Raw genomic sequence first — 21,753 nt, 5'->3', positions numbered from 1 at the left:
GCCCGAAAATGATACCAATAAAAACGTCAACTCGTCCCGCAAAAAACAAGATCTCACATGACTCTGTGGGCCAAAATATGGATAAATTATAGCTCTCAAAATATGGTGATGCAAAAACTATTTTTTGCAATAAAAAGCGTCTTTTAGTGTGTGACAGCTGCCAACCCTAAAAATCCGCCAAAAAAACACTATAAAAGTAAATCAAACCCCCCTTCATCACCCCCTTAGTTAGGGAAAAATAATAAAATGTAAAAAAAATGTATTTATTTCCATTTTCCCATTAGGGTTAGGGCTAGGGTTAGGACTAGGGTTAGGGCTAGGGTTAGGGTTGGGGTTGGGGTTGGGGCTAGGGTTAGGGTTACCATTGGGATTAGGGTTAGGGGTGTGTTTGGATTAGGGTTTCAGTTAGAATTGGGGGGTTTCCACTGTTTCGGCACATCAGGGGCTCTCCAAACACGACATGGCGTCCGATCTCAATTCCAGCCAATTCTGCTTTGAAAAACTAAAACACTGCTCCTTCCCTTCCGAGTTCTCCTGTGCGCCCAAACAGTGGTTCCCCCCAACATATGGGGTATCAGCGTTCTCAGGACAAGTTGGACAACAACTTTTGGGGTCCAATTTGTCCTGTTACCCTTGGGAAAAAAAAACCTGGGGGCTAAAATATCATTTTCGTGGAAAAAAAAAATATTTTTTATTTAAACGGCTCTGCGTTATAAACTGTAGTGAAACACTTGTAGGTTCAAAGCTCTCACAACACATCTAGATAAGTTCCTTGGGGGGTCTAGTTTCCAATATGGGGTCACTTGTGGGGGGTTTCTACTGTTTAGGTACATCAGGGGCTCTGCAAATGCAACATGACGCCTGCAGACCAATCCATCTAAGTCTGCATTTCAAACAGCGCTCCTTCCCTTCCGAGCTCTGCCGTGCACCCAAACAGTGGTTCCCCCCAACATATGGGGTATCAGCGTTCTCAGGACAAGTTTGACAACAACTTTTGGGGTCTAATTTGTCCTGTTACCCTTGGGAAAATAAAAACGTGAGGCCTAAAATATCATTTTCGTGGAAAAAAAATATTTTTTATTTTCACGGCTCTGCGTTATAAACTGTAGTGAAACACTTGTTGGTTCAAAGCTCTCACAACACATCTAGATAAGTTCCTTGGGGGGTCTTGTTTCCAATATGGGGTCACTTGTGGGGGGTTTCTACTGTTTAGGTACATCAGGGGCTCTGCAAATCAACATGACGCCTGCAGACCAATCCATCTAAGTCTGCATTTCAAATGGCGCTCCTTCCCTTCCGAGCTCTGCCATGCACTCAAACGGTGGTTCCCCCCAACATATGGGGTATCAGCGTGCTCAGGACAAATTGGACAATAACTTTTGTGGTCCAATTTCTCCTGTTACCCTTGGCGAAAAAAAAAATTGCGAGCTAAAACATCATTTTGTGGAAAGAAAAAATGATTTTTTAATTTTCACACCGCTACATTCTAAACTTTAGTGAAACAATTGGGGGTTAAAAGTGCTCACCACACATCTAGATAAGTTCCTTAGGGGGGTCTTCTTTCCAAAATGGGGTCACTTGTGGGGGGTTTCCACTGTTAAGGCACGTCAGGGGCTCTCCAAATGCGACATGGGTTCCGATCTCAATTCCAGCCAATTTTGCATTGAAAAGTCAAATGGCGCTCCTTCCCTTCCGAGCTCTCCTGTGTGCCCAAACAGTGGTTTACCCCCACATATGGGGTATCAGCGTACTCAGGACAAATTGTACAACGACTTTTGTGGTCCAATTTCTCCTGTTACCCTTGGTAAAATGAAACAAATTGGACCTGAAGTAAAAATTTTGTGAAAAAAAAGTTAAATGTTAAATTTTTTTTAAACATTCAAAAAATTCCTGTGAAGCACCTGAAGGGTTAATAAACTTTTTGAATGTGGTTTTGAGTACCTTGAGGGGTGCAGTTTTTAGAATGGTGTCACTTTGGGGCATTTTCTGTCATATAGACCCCTCAAAGTCACTTCAAGTGTGAGGTGGTCCGTAAAAAAAATGGTTTTGCAAATTTTGTTGCAAAAATGAGAAATCGCTGGTCAAATTTTAACCCTTATAACTCCCTAACAAAAAAAAAATTATGTTTCCAAAATTGTGCTGATGTACAGCAGACATGTGGGAAATGTTGTTTATTAACTACTAGATTGTGGCCCGATTCTAACGCATCGGGTATTCTAGAATATGCATGTCCCCGTAGTATATGGACAATGATGATTCCAGAATTCGCGGCAGACTGTGCCCATCGCTGATTGGTCGAGGCAACCTTTATGACATCATCGTCGCCATGGCAACCATTATGACATCTACGTCGATACTGTGCCCGTCGCTGAATCAGATACGTGGGATTTCTACGTCCTTTATGACATCATCGTCGCTGTGCCCGTTGCTGATTGGTCGAGGCCTGGCGGCCTCGACCAATCAGAGAGGCAGGATTTCCAGGACAGACAGACAGACAGACAGAAAGACAGACAGACGGAAAAACCCTTAGACAATTATATATATAGATATTGTGTGATATAACTCTAATTTAAGTTTGAAAATTGCTAATATTTCATAATTTCTGACAAATTTTTGTTTTTTTCACAAATAAATGCAAGTCATATCGAAGAAGTTTTACCACTTTCATGAAGTACAATATTTCACGAGAAAACAATGTCAGAATCACCAAGATCCGTTGAAGCGTTTCAGAGTTATGACCTCATAAAGTGACAGTGGTCAGAATTGTAAAAATTGGCCCTGTCACTTAGGTGAAAACAGGCTTTGGGGTAAAGGGGTTAATGCTTGCAGTGTTTGTTGAAGCAGGCAGATAAGGGGGACAGTCATGCTGACTAGTGCATCATCTGCACTTGTCATCCGCGTGGAATAATCGAAAGGATGCAAAACCTGGCAGACGTCCTTCATAGTGGCCCACTCTGTGGTTGTGAAGTCTGATCGGCGCTGACTGCGACTTTTTTGCGCCTGATGCAGCTGGTACTCCATTACTGCTTGCTGCTGCTCCAGAGAGTAAGATGGGCACACTGTATAGTTCAGTGAGAAAGGTGCTGGCTGGACATCCAACGTCACATATACAAAAAACAGCCGCACTCAAGTCTTGGTTTCAACGTAGAAAGTTTTTTTGTTTTTATTCAAGTGCACAGGCACCACCAAATAATTTTTAAAGAGAACAAAACAAGTGATTGCGGACAACACGGTTAACGTTTCGACCTGGCACGGTCTTTTTCAAAACCCCACTGCAAAGATAAATATAACATGTGAGTGTGCTGTACAAATATACATGTGTAAATGAAACAACGCACAATATACAAAGAAAAAAGAATCAACTTCCTATAAAAAACTACAGAGGATATAACCCTACAAAAATTCCTTTGGTCTCTATACATATATACATATACATATACACGCACGGCTAGCGATACATAAAATACGGACACACCCGTATTCAAGGGCAATGAATTGTAGTATACAGGGTGCTCATTGGAGAAATACCCTGAGATAAGGTGACGTGCGAGGACTATTGATAGGAACGATGCTGTACTGAAGCATGATTCTGGGCTAGAAAGGGACGCATAAATGCAGATAAAGCTGTTCAAGACGCCATAGTCATATACTAACCTTAAATGGGAGGAGTGGTAAGGAAGAGAGGGTATGAGCAGAGAGTCCCCAAGGACTAGAGGAAAGCAGAGAGGACATAATTAAGTATACAGTAAACAAGGAGGGGCAATGAGTATTGAAACCCCATGGAAGCGCATTTCATTACCAGTTCCAAGTAGAATCCAGGAGTAAGATGTCCGTATCATTGGTGGTGCAGTGGCTGGTATGGGCGCTATGAGCGCTTTAAATATACCGCTAACGCGGTCATATCCGGTACCTGGTAGTGTGCTTTCCTGTGAGGTGGAAGCGAGGCCAGCACCGCAGAGAGGTATGCGTGTCAGCTCACACCTGCGCAGTGAATGCCTGATAGATGTAATGAGGGAGAGGTCTGACCCGCAGAGCGGTGTGCGCGTCAGTCCCGCGCCTGCGCAGTAGACGTCCGGTTAGGGAATAGGATTAGCAGCTGCGTGTCTAGTGTGAGGGGGCCGGAGCATGCGCAGTGTGCTAGAGGCGATCGGAACCAGCAGCGCTTGCGCAGGGGGAGCATTGGAGTCTCCCCTATGGAGAGTGGTAACGCCAAGCATCAGGCTGGAGCTGAGTGTAGGGCGGACCTACATGTAGGGGGTCTCTACCGTGGATTGAGGTAGCGGCGTTCAGGAGGTATAGATTGGACATTCTAGAGAATATAATAAAGAAAAGACTATAGTAGAAGCGGAAGGAGCACGGGAGGAAGGAGAGGGGGGAAGGGGAGATGAAGTCACAGAGATACAAAATATACTACCACCTATGGGAACTGTGGGAAACAAAATTGTAAAAGATAACGGCATACAATAAGCACAATGAGGGTACGTTCCACAGAAAATAAAAAATTAAAATTAAAGAATAAGAAATAAGAAATACGAAATAAGAAAAATAAAAAATAATAAAAATAAATAAAAATTAAATAAAAAATGAAATAAAAAATGAAAAAAAAGGGGGGAAAAAAGGAAGAAAGAAAAAAATGCAAAAAATGCAAAAAAGAAAAAAAGAAAAAAATATATAAAAGAAAAAATACATCACAAAATAAGAAATAAAAATACAAACTAAATAAGAAAAAAGGGGGGGAAAAAATAAATAAAAAAATAAAAAATAAAATAAATAAATAAATAAAAAAAATAGAAAAATAAAAAAAATAAATAGAAAAATGAAATCATGGTAAACTTACCAAGAATGGTGGACTGTAGTGAAAAAAAAGGGAGGGGAAGGGGTATCCTGTGCTGCCTTCCTAGGAAGTCTAGAGAAGGACAAACAAGAGAGAAAAAGTGGTTAGAGAGGCGGTCATGAAACAGCGACACTGTAGAAAAAGTTATTTAAAATACATTCTGTCCATATATAATTGCTCTAAAAGGTGAAGTCCAATTCCCTATTGAGGCCTTTGGGGGCCAGAGTCTGTAACGTATAAATCCAGAATGATTCTCGTTCCTTGAGAAGTTTTATATGATCACCGCCCCGTCTTGGTCGTTCCACTCTTTCAATTACCTGGTACCGGAGTTGAGACACGGAATGGTTGGCTGTGACAAAGTGATGGGGGAGCGGAAGCCAGGTTTTCTTAAGTCTAATGGTAGACTTGTGGCTGGAGATCCTGTCGCGCACGTGTTGTATGGTCTCCCCCACGTACATAAGACCACAGGGGCACTTGACTAGGTACACAACAAAGTTAGTCCCACAGATGTAAAATCCCTTGATGCTGAACTTCTTACCCGTATGTGGATGTGTAAACTCGTTTGATTTAATCACGTTGGCGCAGCAGGCACAACCTAAACAGGGGAATGTACCCGTCCTTTGGGTCCCAAGGAATTGTTGTCTTGGTTGTTTGGTGAGGCTTCCGATGTCGGCCTTGACCAAGCTGTCCCTAAAGTTCTTTGGTCTGCGTTTGCACATAAGTGCCAGGGCTTGAAAGGCTGTTACCTGTGGGTAGGCTTCTTTGAGCAGGGGCCAGTGTTTCTTAATGGTCTTATAGATCAGAGGCATAGTGGGATGGTGGGTATGTATGAACGGGATTCGTTCCTGCTTAGGGGATTGTGATCTAGAAGGGAGGTACTCAAGGGCCATTGTTTTCTCTTTCTGGAGGATCCTGTCAGGATAATCCCTGTCCCTAAATTTTTGTACCATGTCGTCTAGTCGAGACTCTGTTAGATTAGTATTAGACACTTTTTCTACAGTGTCGCTGTTTCATGACCGCCTCTCTAACCACTTTTTCTCTCTTGTTTGTCCTTCTCTAGACTTCCTAGGAAGGCAGCACAGGATACCCCTTCCCCTCCCTTTTTTTTCACTACAGTCCACCACTCTTGGTAAGTTTACCATGATTTCATTTTTCTATTTATTTTTTATTTTTTATTTTTTTTATTTTTCTATTTTTTTATTTATTTATTTTTTTTATTTATTTATTTTTTTTATTTATTTTTCCCCCCTTTTTTCTTATTTAGTTTGTATTTTTATTTCTTATTTTGTGTTGTATTTTTTCTTTTATATATTTTTTTCTTTTTTTCTTTTTTGCATTTTTTGCATTTTTTTCTTTCTTCCTTTTTTCTCTTTTTCCCCCCCTTTTTTTTTCATTTTTTATTTAATTTTTTATTTAATTTTCATTTATTTTTATTATTTTTTATTTTTTATTTTTCTTATTTCGTATTTCTTATTCTTTAATTTTTATTTTTTATTTTCTGTGGAACGTACCCTCATTGTGCTTATTGTATGCCGTTATATTTTACAATTTTGTTTCCCACAGTTCCCATAGGTGGTAGTATATTTTGTATCTCCGTGACTTCATCTCCCCGTCCCCCCTCTCCTTCCTCCTGTGCTCCTTCCGCTTCTACTATAGTCTTTTCTTTATTATATTCTCTAGAATGTCCAATCTATACCTCCTTGACGCCGCTACCTCAATCCACGGTAGAGACCCCCTACATGTAGGTCCGCCCTACACTCAGCTCCAGCCTGATGCTTGCCGTTACCACTCTCCATAGGGGAGACTCCAATGCTCCCCCTGCGCAAGCGCTGCTGGCTCCGATCGCCTCTAGCACACTGCGCATGCTCCGGCCCCCTCACACTAGACACGCAGCTGCTAATCCTATTCCCTAACCGGACGTCTACTGCGCAGGCGCGGGACTGACGCGCACACCGCTCTGCGGGTCAGACCTCTCCCTCATTACATCTATCAGGCATTCACTGCGCAGGCGTGAGCTGACACGCATACCACTCTGCGGTGCTGGCCTCGCTTCCACCTCACAGGAAAGCACACTACCAGGTACCGGATATGACCGTGTTAGCGGTATATTTAAAGCGCTCATAGCGCCCATACCAGCCACTGCACCACCAATGATACGGACATCTTACTCCTGGATTCTACTTGGAACTGGTAATGAAATGCGCTTCCATGGGGTTTCAATACTCATTGCCCCTCCTTGTTTACTGTATACTTAATTATGTCCTCTCTGCTTTCCTCTAGTCCTTGGGGACTCTCTGCTCATACCCTCTCTTCCTTACCACTCCTCCCATTTAAGGTTAGTATATGACTATGGCGTCTTGAACAGCTTTATCTGCATTTATGCGTCCCTTTCTAGCCCAGAATCATGCTTCAGTACAGCATCGTTCCTATCAATAGTCCTCGCACGTCACCTTATCTCAGGGTATTTCTCCAATGAGCACCCTGTATACTACAATTCATTGCCCTTGAATACGGGTGTGTCCATATTTTATGTATCGCTAGCCGTGCGTGTATATGTATATATGTATAGAGACCAAAGGAATTTTTGTAGGGTTATATCCGCTGTAGTTTTTTATAGGAAGTTGATTCTTTTTTCTTTGTATATTGTGCGTTGTTTCATTTACACATGTATATTTGTACAGAACACTCACATGTTATATTTATCTTTGCAGTGGGGTTTTGAAAAAGACCGTGCCAGGTCGAAACGTTAACCGTGTTGTCCGCAATCACTTGTTTTGTTCTCTTTAAAAATTATTTGGTGGTGCCTGTGCACTTGAATAAAAACAAAAAAACTTTCTACGTTGAAACCAAGACTTGAGTGCGGCTGTTTTTTGTATATGCTTGCTGCTGCTCACACAACCGCTCCAACATATGTAACGTGGAATTCCACCTGGTAGGTAGGTCACATATGATGCGGTGTTCCGGATGGCGGAATCGGCGCTGCAGAGCAGCAATGCGGGATCTTGCCAAGCTGGAACGCCGCAAGTGAGCACACTCTAGGCGGACCTTGTGCAGCAGTGCATCAAGATCCGGATAGTCCCTCAGAAAACTCTGCACAACCAAATTGAGCACATGTGCCAGACATGGGATGTGAGTGAGGTTGCCAATGGCCAAAGCTGCCACCAGATTTCGGCCATTGTCACACACTACCATGCCTGGCTGGAGATTCGCTGGCACAAACCACACATCGCTCTCCTGCTTGATGGCATTCCAGAGCTCCTGCGCTGTGTGGCTTCGATTCCCCAAAGAAACTAGTTTCAAGACGGCCTGTTGACGTTTGGCCATGGCTGTGCTCATGTCGGTCGTAACAGGTAAACGTTCACGGGTCCATGTCGAGGTGGACTGTGACGGCTCCTGCAGCGACTATTCTGAGGAACTTGTGTATGAGGAAGAGTCAATGCGTACAGACTGGATTCCTGCAATCCTTGGAGTGGGCAGGACACGTCCTGCGCCACTCGCACGAACTGTATCTGGCTCAACAACATTAACCCAATGGGCAGTGAGGGAAAGGTATCGACCCTGTCCATGTTGACTGGTCCACGCATCGGTGGTGAGGTGGACCTTGCTACTGACGGCGTTCAGTAGCGCGTGTTTTATGTGTCCCTCCACATGCTTGTGCAGGGCAGGGACAGCTTGCCTGCTGAAGTAAAAGTGGCTGGGCACCTTGTACTGTGGGACTGCCAATGCCATCAAGTCACGGAAGATGTCAGTCTCCACCAGCCTGAATGAGAGCATTTCCAGTGACAGAAGTTTGGCAATGCCTGCATTCAGAGCCTGTGCTCGGGGGTGGTTGGCCGAGAATGCCCGCCTTTTCTCCCATGCCTGTACTACCGATGGCTGTAGACTAGGCTAGGAGTGTGAGGATGACTGGGAACGTGGTGCTGTGGGTGGAATTACACTAGGTCTCTGGACAACAGTGCCAGAGGTTCTTCCATGTCGATCCTGGGAGGAAGCCGAACCAGCTGTGCGTGAGCTGGAGGAAGAGGCAACACGAGCTGAAAAGGTGGTAGCTGCCGCTGTTGGTTGGCCTAGGTCTTCAGTGTGTTTTTGTAACTCCACCGCGTGCCTGGTCCGCACATGTTTCCACATATTTGTGGTATTGAGGTTGCTGACACTTTTACCTCTTTTGACTTTCTGATGACACAGCTTGCATTTGACAAAACAAATGTCATCTGCAACTGTGTCAAAAAAGGACCAGGCACTGCAAGTCTTGGGAGCGCCCTTTTTGGCTTTTGGAAGAGACAGGCTCCTAACGGGTGCCAAAGTGGAGGCTACAGGCTCCGCAGTCTTCCCCCTCCCTCTCCCTCTTTGGCCCGTTAGGGGAATCTCTTCCTCAGAGCTGCTCCCACCACCTTCCTGTTCCTCACGCCACGATGGGTCAAGGACCTCATCATCTCCACTACCCTCTGCCACCAACTGCTCCTCCTGGGTAGTCTCGGCAGCACAGTACGCACCAGAAAGCGGCACCTGAGTTTCATCATCAGATGCGTACTGTCCTGTGGTCACCGCAGGCACTGGCCCACCCGCCTCTTCAGAGTCAGAGAGACAAAGCTGTTGGGCATCACTGCACACTGCCTCTTCTTCCATTTCTCCAATGCTGCTTGGCTGGCCCCCTGTTTCCAAGCCAAGAGATTCAGAGAACAGAAGTAGAAACGGCTCCTGTCCTGTGCTCTCTGACTGCCTGGCCAATTTGGCAGGTGGTGAAGAGACAGATGGCTGCTCTCCAGTGGTCTGTGCCTGAGAGGATGTGGCACTAATTGAAGTCGATGCCGATGCTTTAGCTGCCATCCATCCGACAACGGCTTCAATTTGATCTTCACGCAGCAGCAGTGCACGGCGCTCTGCGACAAAGCTGCGCATGAAGGACTGTTCCCTGCTGAAACTGAGTGATGATGAGTCACCGGTGCCCGCAGCAGGCACAGAATCACCACGTCCTCTCCCTGCTCCTCTCCCTGCTCCGCGCCCATGCCCACGTGCCTTACTCCCTGCCTTCTTCATCTTGGTTGACAGATAAAGATAAGCAGAAAAGTACTAAGGCTTATTCCTGAAATGCTCCTCCTAACAGGTGTAAGAAACACTAATTTTGTAAAGTGTGGACTAGACTTTATTATTGATAAAATGTGGCCTACACAAGTGTTAAGTGGTGTTTGGTGAACTTTAGTTTTTTTTTTTCTGCAGATCGGGCTACAGAGCGACTTTAACTCACACGGGGACCGTGCAGACAGCCGTAAACGGCGCTGCAAGGCCCAAAAACCCTCCTCTAGGTTATCCTATGTAGTGTTTTTCTACAATTTAGCTGGAGATGGGTGGAAAGACACTAATAGGAAATTTTAGAAAAAAAATTTGCAGCAGGCTGCACTATTTGAAAAAAAAGGAGAAGTTCTTTAATGGTATGAGACAGTGACGCACCCTGAGCTGAATACAACCGGCTGTGGCTGCACACAGACTACAGGGCAAGCTGCGCTCACACGGAGACTGTGCAGACAGCCGTAAACGGCGCTGCAAGGCCCAAAAACCCTCCTATAGGTTATGCTATGTAGTGTTTTTCCACAATTTAGCTAGAGACGGGTGGAAAGACACTAATAGGAAATTTTAGAAAAAATGTGCAGAAGGCTGCACTATGAGCAAAAAAGGACAATGGATAGAACAGTATGAGGCAGTGTGAACCCCCCTGAGCTGAATACAACCTGGTATATGGCTGCACACACACTACAGAGTGAGCTGCACACACACACTGAGAGAGACCTTGCAGAACGCTGTTAAAACAGCGCTGCAAGGCAAGAGCAAGGTGAACACACAGCGTTTGCTAAATTAGCCTGGGAAAAGCGCAATGAAGCAATTAGCTATCTCAACTGGCCCTCAGTTAGAACACAGCGTCCTGTCCCTAACTGAAATCACAGCAGAGTGAGTGCAAAATGGCGGCAGCGTTTTTTTTATAGTGCATAGTGACATCATTTCAGCAGCCAATCACAGCCTTGCCAGTAGTTACATACCCACCATGCTAAACAGGATGTGCCCACACTTCCATTCATTCCTCATTGGCTGCTGCGTGCAGTTTTGAATTCTGGGAACTTCCGATTCCGGTATCCGATACGCGGGAAATATTGGAATTCGGTATCGGAATTCCGATACCGCAAATATTGGCCAATACCCGATACTTCCGGTATCGGAATGCTCAACACTATTCATGACCAAAGATCGGCCTATATGGCAATTATGGCTCAGATGTCAGATGTCCAGTGGAAATGGGGGACTATTTTTTCTAGATGAATCAGGAGGTACTGGTAAAACATTTTTAATTAATTTGCTGCTTGCAGAAATTCGCTCAAACAATGACATTGCCTTGGCTGTTGCATCATCTGGGATTGAGGCCACTTTTAGGCTGCCGTCACACTAGCAGTATTTGGTCAGTATTTTACATCAGTATTTGTAAGCCAAAACCAGGAGTGGGTGATAAATGCAGAATTGGTGCATATGTTTCTATTATACTTTTCCTCTATTTGTTCCACTCCTGGCTTTGGCTTACAAATACTGATGTAAAATGCTGACCAAATACTGCTAGTGTGACGGCAGCCTTAGGCTGGGATCACACACAGCGAGATACGGCCGAGTCTCGCTGGTTAAAACCAAGCTCTGGCACCGGCACTCCAGAGCGGAGCGTGCGGCCGCACAGCAATACATGGAGCCACATGCTCCGCTCCGGAGTGCCGGTGCCAGAGCTTGGTTTTAACAAGCGAGACTCGGCCGTATCTCGCTGTAGTGTGACTCCAGCCTTAGATGGAGGGCACACAGCTCATTCAGCACTAGGATTGCCCTATAATCTAGTGCTGTCAGAACCTCCTGTCTGTAATATCACTAAGGGCTTTGGGAAAGCTAAGGTATTAGAAACTTGCAGAGTAATTGTTTGGGATGAATGTACCATGGAGCACAAAAAAGTGGTCGAGGCCCTTGATCGCACCTTGAAAGATCTGCGGGGAACTGATCGTTTAATGAGGGGAATTTAAATTTTTGCAGGTGACTTCTGCCAGCCAGACATTACCTGTTCTTAAGGGAGCAACACCAGCGGATGAGCTGAATTCCTGTCTAAAATCATCTTATCTGATACAAGTTCAGAAGCAAACTCTTACTACTAATATGCGGGTTCATTTAGGGGAAATACAACTGCGGACAAATTTACACACCAGCTACTATGCCTTGGAAATGACAGGTTCCCTACTGACTCCAGTACTTGTCTCATTTCCTTTCCGGAAGATTTTTGTGAAATGACATCTTCGGTAATGGAACTTATTGACCATTGATATTTGTAACAATTTTAACAACTATCAATGGCTTTGTGAATGTGCAATCCTAGTACCTAAAAATTATAGCGTCAGCTCTATAAATCTACTAATTCAGGGAAGGCTCCCTCGTCTAGCGACCACATACATGTCCATTGATTCAGTTATGGAGCTTGAACAAGCCATAATGTATCCTTCGGAGTTCTTGAATTCTTTGGAGCCTCCTGGAATGCCAACGAATAAGCTCACTTTAAAAATAGGGGCCACAATAATTTTGCTTCAGAACCTTGACCCACCAAAAATGTGTAACGGCACAAGATTGTGCATTAAGAGTCTCAAGCCCAATTTTATTGAAGCCACTATTCTTATGGGAAACTCTAAGGGAGCAAATGTTTTCATTCCGTGTATGCCTTTGGTACCAAGCGACATGCCCTTCAATTATAAGCATTTGCAGTTCCCAATGCACCTTGCATTTGCTGTGACTATAAACAAAGCAAATGGTCAATCACTTAAAGTAGCCGGCATTAAATTGGAGAGCCCATGTTTTTCACATGGGCAGTTGTACGTTGCTTGCTCTAGAGTGGGTAACCCCAAAAATCTTTTCATATATGCACCTGAAGGTAAAACAAGAAACATTGCTTACCAAAAGACACTATAATAGATAGTTTTATAACTGGAAAAACAAGAGTAAAATAAATAGCCAATAAATTACAAAATAACCCAATTTATTGAAAAATATGTCACTAGCTTCCACATAAAAATACATGAAGTTATCAAAAAGTATATAGAATATGGTTTACAATAACATTGTGACTACATCCATGGATACACATTCAATGACCCAGGATTTTTTGACTCTTTTGTTTCTCCTGTTATAAAGCATTGCTTTTTTGAGTCGCCATTTTTATGGATGTATATGGCATAATTTATGACTGATATTCATTTGTCGATATGATTATTTCTGTATATTTTACAGCAACCAAAATCAGTTTCAACATGGATTATAAAGCCCGTGAGCAGATGTGGCTGACACAGTTAAATGATGTGTTTTGTGACGATCCTGGTACATCTCTGGTGGGAAATGGTAGAGACAAACAGGAACTCTTTAGACAACTAAAGGATAATCTCAATAAGCGTTTGAGAACCTGGTGGAAGCGGGCATTTTTAAATAATTATTTGGAAAAAAAGATTAATACCGAGAGGACTTAGGGTTCAAGTGTTTCCTTCATTTGAGATAGATGATGTTGTTTTCTGACAGAGGTGGGAGGATTTAGCCACAGGGTGTTCTAGAGGCTTCATGGAGCTTCTGGCTCAAAGCAATCAAACAAATTTGGAGGGCTTGGATAAAAAAAATTTAAGAACTTCAGAGTAAACTGAAACATGACTTATCTAGTGAAACTCTGGCCCAATTTAATGTGGAGTTGGAGAGTGAATTTGCAAAATGGGAGAAAAATATCTGTGAAAACAATTCAAACGTGACATGAGCGACCAGCAATCTAATGTGATTTATAGATGGAATAGGAAAGGTAATCCTCCCGTGCTAGATCTGCCTCTACAGTGTCAATTGCATCGAGTGAGGGGTCAAGTAAAGCACAACCAAGGTTTTATGAGTTACGTAATTCTGGCCATAATCGAGAGAGAAACGTTGTGAAATGCAAAAACCCTCAAAACAACCAAAAAAATAAAAAAGAGAGGAAGGGTTTAGAGGTAATTAACCTTTCCCATCATATTCTTACTAGCGATCAATTAATTGGATGTTTTACAAAGGGGTTTGACATTTTCCCCAACTAAAAAATTTGATCTTTTCACAGCTACAAAAGATTTATACCTATCCTCAAGGAAACTAATCCTTAAAAAACTGTTTGAGAAGGATGGTCATGTATCAATGAGTGATGATGCTGAGAGGGAGGCATTGATGGCACTGGAGGATCTTTTAGACGAACAGACATCCGATATAACAGATATGTTTCCGCGCAAGTCTACCAGGTTTCCCCCCTTGTTTTCAAGAAATATCTACAAGACGTAGACATGACAATTTAACATCTAAACAGAGATTAGCCTTGCAACAATTAAAGGGCTATGAAGATATAGTAATAAAACCAGCAGACAAGGGGGGAAATGTGGTTCTTTGGTCCAAGACCCTCTATGAAAAAGAGGCTTTTAAACATCTGAGGGACAAGGACACATACAGTAGACTTGACTGTAATCCGATGAATGATTTTTTTCATGAATTGGAGGGTATTCTGGTGGACGTTCATGAAAGAGGGATCATTCGAAAACAAGTTTTGGATGGTCTGCTCATTAAATTTCCTAGGGTTCCCACTTTGTACTTTATTCCCAAAATCCACAAAAGTTCCATTGTTCCCCTGGGCCGTCCGATAGTCTCGGGTATGGGAGGGTTGAGTGACCCCATATGTAAATTTGTGGACTATTACTTAAAACCCTTGGTTGAGTCACTTCGCTCTTATGCTAGGGACTCGTCGAATGTCCTGTGTAAGATCAATGGGATTCAATTGGAAGATAACATGTGTCTTGTCACTGCTGATATACAATCATTGTACACCTGTATCGGTCATAAGGACGGTTTCGAGGCGATCCGCTTCTTCCTCGATGCCAGCAACTGGGATGGTGCAATTTGTGATTTGGTCATGGAACTACTGACATTCATTTTGACAAAAAAAAATTTTGTATTCAAGGATGTTTTTTATTTACAGTGGCGCGGCACTGCCATGGGCGCGGCCTGTGCGCCTTCCTTCGCCAATCTCTTTCTGGGATATTGGGAGAGGGAGACATTTGGTGGAGGGGGGCCGCAGGCTGTGGACCATGTGCAGTGCTGGCTGTGTTATATTGATGACCTGTTCATTATATGAAAAAACAACATAAGAGGAAAAACCTCCACTATTCAAAAAAATACCAGTACACAGGCAGAAATGCTTACCTGTCCAGGGCCTCCAAACAATTGTACTAACCAAGGTGCAGCGGACCCAAATAAAGATGGCAAATACACAGGTGCAATAATACCGATAAGGCAGCCTGTTGTGAATTCTGTGGCAGAGCTCCCTCCTGTGGTCACAAGTGGTACTTCGGCTGATTCTCTCTGGGAGCTTCCGTTTGTGGAGGAAAGTGGTACTGCAGCTTCTGAGTTTCCTCCCTCAGGTGATCTGGTGAGGTCGTTAGGTGCTTCTCTACTTAACTCCACCTAATGCTTTGATCCATGCTTCCTGTCTATGTTCCAGTGTTGGACTTGTTTTTCCCTGGATCATTCCTGTGGCCTGCTGCTCTGCATAGCTAAGTTCTTCTTTGCTATTTGTTTGCTATTTTTTCTGTCCAGCTTGTCTAATTGTTTTGCTGGAAGCTCTGGGACGCAAAGGGTGTACCTCCGTGCCGTTAGTTCGGTACGGAGGGTGTTTTTGCCCCCTTTGCGTGGTTTTCTTTAGGGTTTTGTGTAGACCGCAAAGTTATCTTTCCTATCCTCGCTCTGTTAAGAAAGTCGGGCCTCACTTTGCTGAATCTATTTCATCCCTACGTTTGTCTTTTCATCTTAACTCACAGTCATTATATGTGGGGGGCTGCCTTTTCCTTTGGGGTATTTCTCTGAGGCAAGGTAGGCTTATTTTCTATCTTCAGGCTAGTTAGTTTCTCAAGCTGTGCCGAGTTGCATAGGCAGAGTTAGGCGCAATCCACGGCTGCCTCTAGTGTTGTTTGGAGAGGATTAGGGATTGCGGTCTGCAGAGTTCCCACGTCTCAGAGCTCGTTCTATTATTTTGGGTTATTGTCAGATCACTGTATGTGCTCTGACCGCTATGTCCATTGTGATACTGAATTGCCTATCACAACAGCAGCCACCCTACAATCAGAAATTGGCTGCTTGGTACACCTGTGCAAACAAATAATCTGTATGTGGCATGTCACATAGAAATGCAGAGCATATGTGTTGTGAATTCTGTGGCTGAATTCACTCCTGTGGTCACAAGTGGTACTGCAGCTTCTGAGCTTCCTCCCTCAGGTGTTCTGGTGAGCTCGTTAACTGCTTCATTACTTAACTCCGCCTGATGCTGCTATCCTTGCTCCTTGTCAATGTTTCAGTGTTGGATCTGAGCTTCTCCTGATTGTTCCTGTGACCTGCTGCTCTGTATAGCTAAGTGCTTTTTGCTTTTTTTGTTGCTTTTTTTCTGTCCAGCTTGTCTTTTGTTTTGCTGGAAGCTCTGAGACGCAAAGGGTGTACCGCCGTGCCGTTAGTTCGGCACGGTAGGTTTTTTTTTGCCCCCTTTGCGTGGTTTTGCTTTAGGGTTTTTTGTAGACTGCAAAGTTCGCTTTACTGTCCTCGCTCTGTCCTAGAATATCGGGCCCCACTTTGCTGAATCTATTTCATCCCTACGTTTTGTCTTTTCATCTTACTCACAGTCATTATATGTGGGGGGCTGCCTTTTCCTTTGGGGAATTTCTCTGGGGCAAGTCAGGCCTATTTTTCTATCTTCAGGCTAGCTAGTTTCTTAGGCTGTGCCGAGTTGCCTAGGTAGTTGTTAGGCGCAATCCACAGCCGCTTTTAGTTGTGTTTAGGATAGGATCAGGTGTGCAGTCTACAGAGTTTCCACGTCTCAGAGCTCGTTCTTGTATTTTTGGGTATTTGTCAGATCACTGTGTGCGCTCTGATCGCTAAGCACACTGTGTTTCTGGATTGCCTTCATAACACCTGTCATTAGCAAACATAACAGTACAAGGAGCCCAACTAATGATTCTCAATAGAGGGAAAGAAAAAGTTCTGACATCATTTTTTTTTTTTTCTGCTCTGTGTTCACTTTTTTTTTTTCCCCTAGACATTTGGGTGATTCTGGACACAGGTGTGGACATGGATATTCAGGGTCTGTGCTCTTCAATGGATAATCTCGTTATAAATGTACAAAAAATTCAAGATACTATTGATCAGAAATCTATGTTAGAACCAAGAATTCCTATTCCTGATTTGTTTTTTGGAGATAGAACTAAGTTTCTAAGTTTCAAAAATAATTGTAAGCTATTTCTGGCCTTGAAACCTCATTCTTCTGGTAATCCTATTCAACAGGTTTTGATTATTATTTCTTTTTTGCGCGGCGACCCTCAAGACTGGGCATTTTCTCTTGCGCCAGGAGACCCTGCATTGAGTAGTGTCGATGCGTTTTTCCTGGCGCTCGGATTGCTGTACGATGAGCCTAATTCAGTGGATCAGGCTGAGAAAATTTTGCTGGCTTTGTGCCAGGGTCAGGATGATATAGAAGTATATTGTCAGAAATTTAGGAAATGGTCAGTACTCACTCAGTGGAATGAATCTGCGCTGGCAGCTTTGTTCAGAAAGGGTCTCTCTGAGGCTCTTAAGGATGTCATGGTGGGATTTCCTATGCCTGCTGGTTTGAATGAGTCTTTGTCTTTGGCCATTCAGATCGGTCGACGCTTGCGCGAGCGTAAATCTGTGCACCATTTGGCGGTACTGCCTGAGGTTAAACCTGAGCCTATGCAGTGCGATAGGACTATGACTAGAGTTGAACGGCAGGAATACAGACGTCTGAATGGTCTGTGTTTCTACTGTGGTGATTCCACTCATGCTATTTCTGATTGTCCTAAGCGCACTAAGCGGTCCGCTAGGTCTGCCGTCATTGGTACTGTACAGTCCAAATTCCTTCTGTCCATTACCTTGATATGCTCTTTGTCGTCGTTTTCTGTCATGGCGTTTGTGGATTCGGGCGCTGCCCTGAATCTGATGGATTTGGATTATGCTAAACGTTGTGGGTTTTTCTTGGAGCCTTTGCGGTGTCCTATTCCATTGAGAGGAATTGATGCTACACCTTTGGCCAAGAATAAACCTCAATACTGGGCCCAGCTGACCATGTGCATGGCTCCTGCACATCAGGAAGTTATTCGCTTTCTGGTGTTGCATAATCTGCATGATGTGGTCGTGTTGGGGTTGCCATGGCTACAAGCCCATAATCCAGTATTGGATTGGAATTCCATGTCGGTATCCAGCTGGGGTTGTCAGGGGGTACATGGTGATGTTCCATTTTTGTCGATTTCGTCATCCACCCCTTCTGAGGTCCCAGAGTTCTTGTCTGATTATCAGGATGTATTTGAAGAGCCCAAGTCCGATGCTCTACCTCCGCATAGGGATTGTGATTGTGCTATCAATTTGATTCCTGGTAGTAAATTCCCTAAAGGTCGATTATTTAATTTATCCGTGCCCGAACACGCCGCTATGCGCAGTTATGTGAAGGAATCCCTGGAGAAGGGACATATTCACCCATCGTCATCACCACTGGGAGCAGGGTTCTTCTTTGTAGCCAAGAAGGATGGTTCGCTGAGACCGTGTATTGATTACCGCCTTCTTAATAAGATCACTGTTAAATTTCAGTATCCCTTGCCATTGTTATCTGACTTGTTTGCTCGGATTAAGGGGGCTAGTTGGTTCACTAAGATAGATCTTCGTGGTGCGCATAATCTGGTGAGAATCAGGCAAGGAGATGAATGGAAAACTGCATTCAATACGCCCGAGGGTCATTTTGAGTATCTAGTGATGCCGTTCGGACTTGCCAATGCTCCATCTGTGTTTCAGTCTTTTATGCATGACATCTTCCGTGAGTATCTGGATAAATTCCTGATTGTTTACTTGGATGACATTTTGATCTTCTCAGATGATTGGGAGTCTCATGTGAAGCAGGTCAGAATGGTTTTTCAGGTCCTGCGTGCTAACTCTTTGTTTGTGAAGGGATCAAAGTGTCTCTTCGGTGTGCAGAAAGTTTCATTTTTGGGGTTCATCTTTCCCCCTTCTACTATCGAGATGGATCCAGTTAAGGTCCAAGCCATCCAGGATTGGATTCAGCCGACATCTCTGAAAAGTCTGCAAAAGTTCCTGGGCTTTGCTAATTTTTATCGTCGCTTCATCTGTAATTTTTCTAGCATTGCCAAACCATTGACCGATTTGACCAAGAAGGGTGCTGATTTGGTTAATTGGTCTTCTGCTGCTGTGGAAGCTTTTCAGGAGTTGAAGCGTCGTTTTTGTTCTGCCCCTGTGTTGTGTCAGCCAGATGTTTCTCTTCCGTTCCAGGTCGAGGTTGATGCTTCTGAGATTGGAGCAGGGGCGGTTTTGTCACAGAGAGGTTCTGATTGCTCAGTGATGAAACCATGTGCTTTCTTTTCCAGGAAGTTTTCGCCCGCTGAGCGTAATTATGATGTGGGCAATCGAGAGTTGCTGGCCATGAAGTGGGCATTCGAGGAGTGGCGTCATTGGCTTGAAGGAGCTAAGCATCGCGTGGTGGTATTGACTGATCATAAGAACTTGACTTATCTCGAGTCTGCCAAGCGCTTGAATCCTAGACAGGCCCGTTGGTCGTTATTTTTTGCCCGCTTCGACTTTGTGATTTCGTACCTTCCGGGCTCTAAAAATGTGAAGGCGGATGCTCTGTCTAGGAGTTTTGTGCCCGACTCTCCGGGTTTATCTGAGCCAGCGGGTATCCTCAAGGAAGGAGTCATTGTGTCTGCCATCTCCCCTGATTTGCGGCGGGTGCTGCAAAAATTTCAGGCGAATAAACCTGATCGTTGTCCAGCAGAGAAACTGTTCGTCCCTGATAGGTGGACTAATAAACTTATCTCTGAACTTCATTGTTCGGTGTTGGCTGGTCATCCTGGAATCTTTGGTACCAGAGAGTTAGTGGCTAGATCCTTCTGGTGGCCATCTCTGTCACGGGATGTACGTACTTTTGTGCAGTCCTGTGGGATTTGTGCTAGGGCTAAGCCCTGCTGTTCTCGTGCCAGTGGGTTGCTTTTGCCCTTGCCGGTCCCAAAGAGGCCTTGGACACATATTTCGATGGATTTCATTTCTGACCTTCCCGTTTCTCAAAAGATGTCAGTCATTTGGGTGGTCTGTGATCGCTTTTCTAAAATGGTCCATCTGGTGCCCTTGGCTAAATTGCCTTCCTCCTCTAATTTGGTACCTTTGTTCTTTCAGCATGTGGTTCGGTTGCATGGCATTCCTGAGAATATTGTTTCTGACAGAGGTTCCCAGTTTGTTTCAAGGTTTTGGCGAGCCTTTTGTGGTAGGATGGGCATTGACCTATCCTTTTCCTCGGCTTTCCATCCTCAGACTAATGGCCAGACCGAACGAACCAATCAGACCTTGGAAACATATCTGAGATGTTTTGTTTCTGCAGACCAGGATGATTGGGTGTCCTTTTTGCCGTTGGCTGAGTTCGCCCTTAATAATCGGGCCAGCTCGGCTACCTTGGTTTCTCCATTTTTTTGCAATTCTGGGTTCCATCCTCGTTTCTCTTCAGGACAGGTTGAGTCTTCGGACTGTCCTGGTGTGGATTCTGTGGTGGATAGGTTGCAGCAGATCTGGACTCAGGTAGTGGACAATTTGATCTTGTCCCAGGAGAAAGCTCAACTTTTCGCTAATCGCAGACGCCGTGTGGGTCCCCGACTTCGTGTTGGGGATCTGGTTTGGTTATCTTCTCGTCATATTCCTATGAAGGTTTCCTCTCCTAAATTTAAACCTCGTTTTATTGGTCCGTATAGGATTTCTGAGGTTCTCAATCCTGTGTCTTTTCGTTTGACCCTCCCAGACTCCTTTTCCATACATAATGTATTCCATAGGTCGTTGTTGCGGAGATACGTGGCACCTATGGTTCCATCTGTTGAGCCTCCTGCCCCGGTTTTGGTGGAGGGGGAATTGGAGTATATTGTGGAGAAGATTTTGGATTCTCGTGTTTCTAGACGGAAACTCCAGTATCTGGTTAAATGGAAGGGTTATGCTCAGGAAGATAATTCCTGGGTTTTTGCCTCTGATGTTCATGCTTCCGATCTTGTTCGTGCCTTTCATGCGGCTCATCCTGGTCGGCCTGGGGGCTCTGGTGAGGGTTCGGTGACCCCTCCTCAAGGGGGGGGTACTGTTGTGAATTCTGTGGCTGAATTCACTCCTGTGGTCACAAGTGGTACTGCAGCTTCTGAGCTTCCTCCCTCAGGTGTTCTGGTGAGCTCGTTAACTGCTTCATTACTTAACTCCGCCTGATGCTGCTATCCTTGCTCCTTGTCAATGTTTCAGTGTTGGATCTGAGCTTCTCCTGATTGTTCCTGTGACCTGCTGCTCTGTATAGCTAAGTGCTTTTTGCTTTTTTGTTGCTTTTTTTCTGTCCAGCTTGTCTTTTGTTTTGCTGGAAGCTCTGAGACGCAAAGGGTGTACCGCCGTGCCGTTAGTTCGGCACGGTAGGTTTTTTTTGCCCCCTTTGCGTGGTTTTGCTTTAGGGTTTTTTGTAGACTGCAAAGTTCGCTTTACTGTCCTCGCTCTGTCCTAGAATATCGGGCCCCACTTTGCTGAATCTATTTCATCCCTACGTTTTGTCTTTTCATCTTACTCACAGTCATTATATGTGGGGGGCTGCCTTTTCCTTTGGGGAATTTCTCTGGGGCAAGTCAGGCCTATTTTTCTATCTTCAGGCTAGCTAGTTTCTTAGGCTGTGCCGAGTTGCCTAGGTAGTTGTTAGGCGCAATCCACAGCCGCTTTTAGTTGTGTTTAGGATAGGATCAGGTGTGCAGTCTACAGAGTTTCCACGTCTCAGAGCTCGTTCTTGTATTTTTGGGTAT

General features: G+C 44.3%; 2 long non-coding RNA genes across 2 annotated transcripts; one reads left to right on the top strand and one right to left on the bottom strand.

Moving 5' to 3' along the window:
• Positions 1-2,471: 2,471 nt before the first annotated feature.
• On the bottom strand, positions 2,472-3,907 carry LOC138673985 (uncharacterized). The gene is made up of 3 exons (XR_011320408.1): positions 3,800-3,907; positions 3,655-3,709; positions 2,472-3,272 (listed from the first exon to the last, which is right to left on the bottom strand). It is a non-coding gene; the product is annotated as an uncharacterized lncRNA (long non-coding RNA).
• A 2,994-nt stretch (positions 3,908-6,901) lies between these two features.
• LOC138673984 (uncharacterized) lies at positions 6,902-7,691 on the top strand. Its single transcript, XR_011320407.1, has 3 exons — positions 6,902-7,024; positions 7,115-7,169; positions 7,546-7,691. It is a non-coding gene; the product is annotated as an uncharacterized lncRNA (long non-coding RNA).
• The last annotated feature ends 14,062 nt before the right edge of the window (positions 7,692-21,753 follow it).

Source organism: Ranitomeya imitator, chromosome 4, assembly GCF_032444005.1.
Source record: "Ranitomeya imitator isolate aRanImi1 chromosome 4, aRanImi1.pri, whole genome shotgun sequence".
Taxonomy (NCBI): domain Eukaryota; kingdom Metazoa; phylum Chordata; class Amphibia; order Anura; family Dendrobatidae; genus Ranitomeya; species Ranitomeya imitator.
This window is presented reverse-complemented; position numbering and strand designations above follow the sequence as displayed.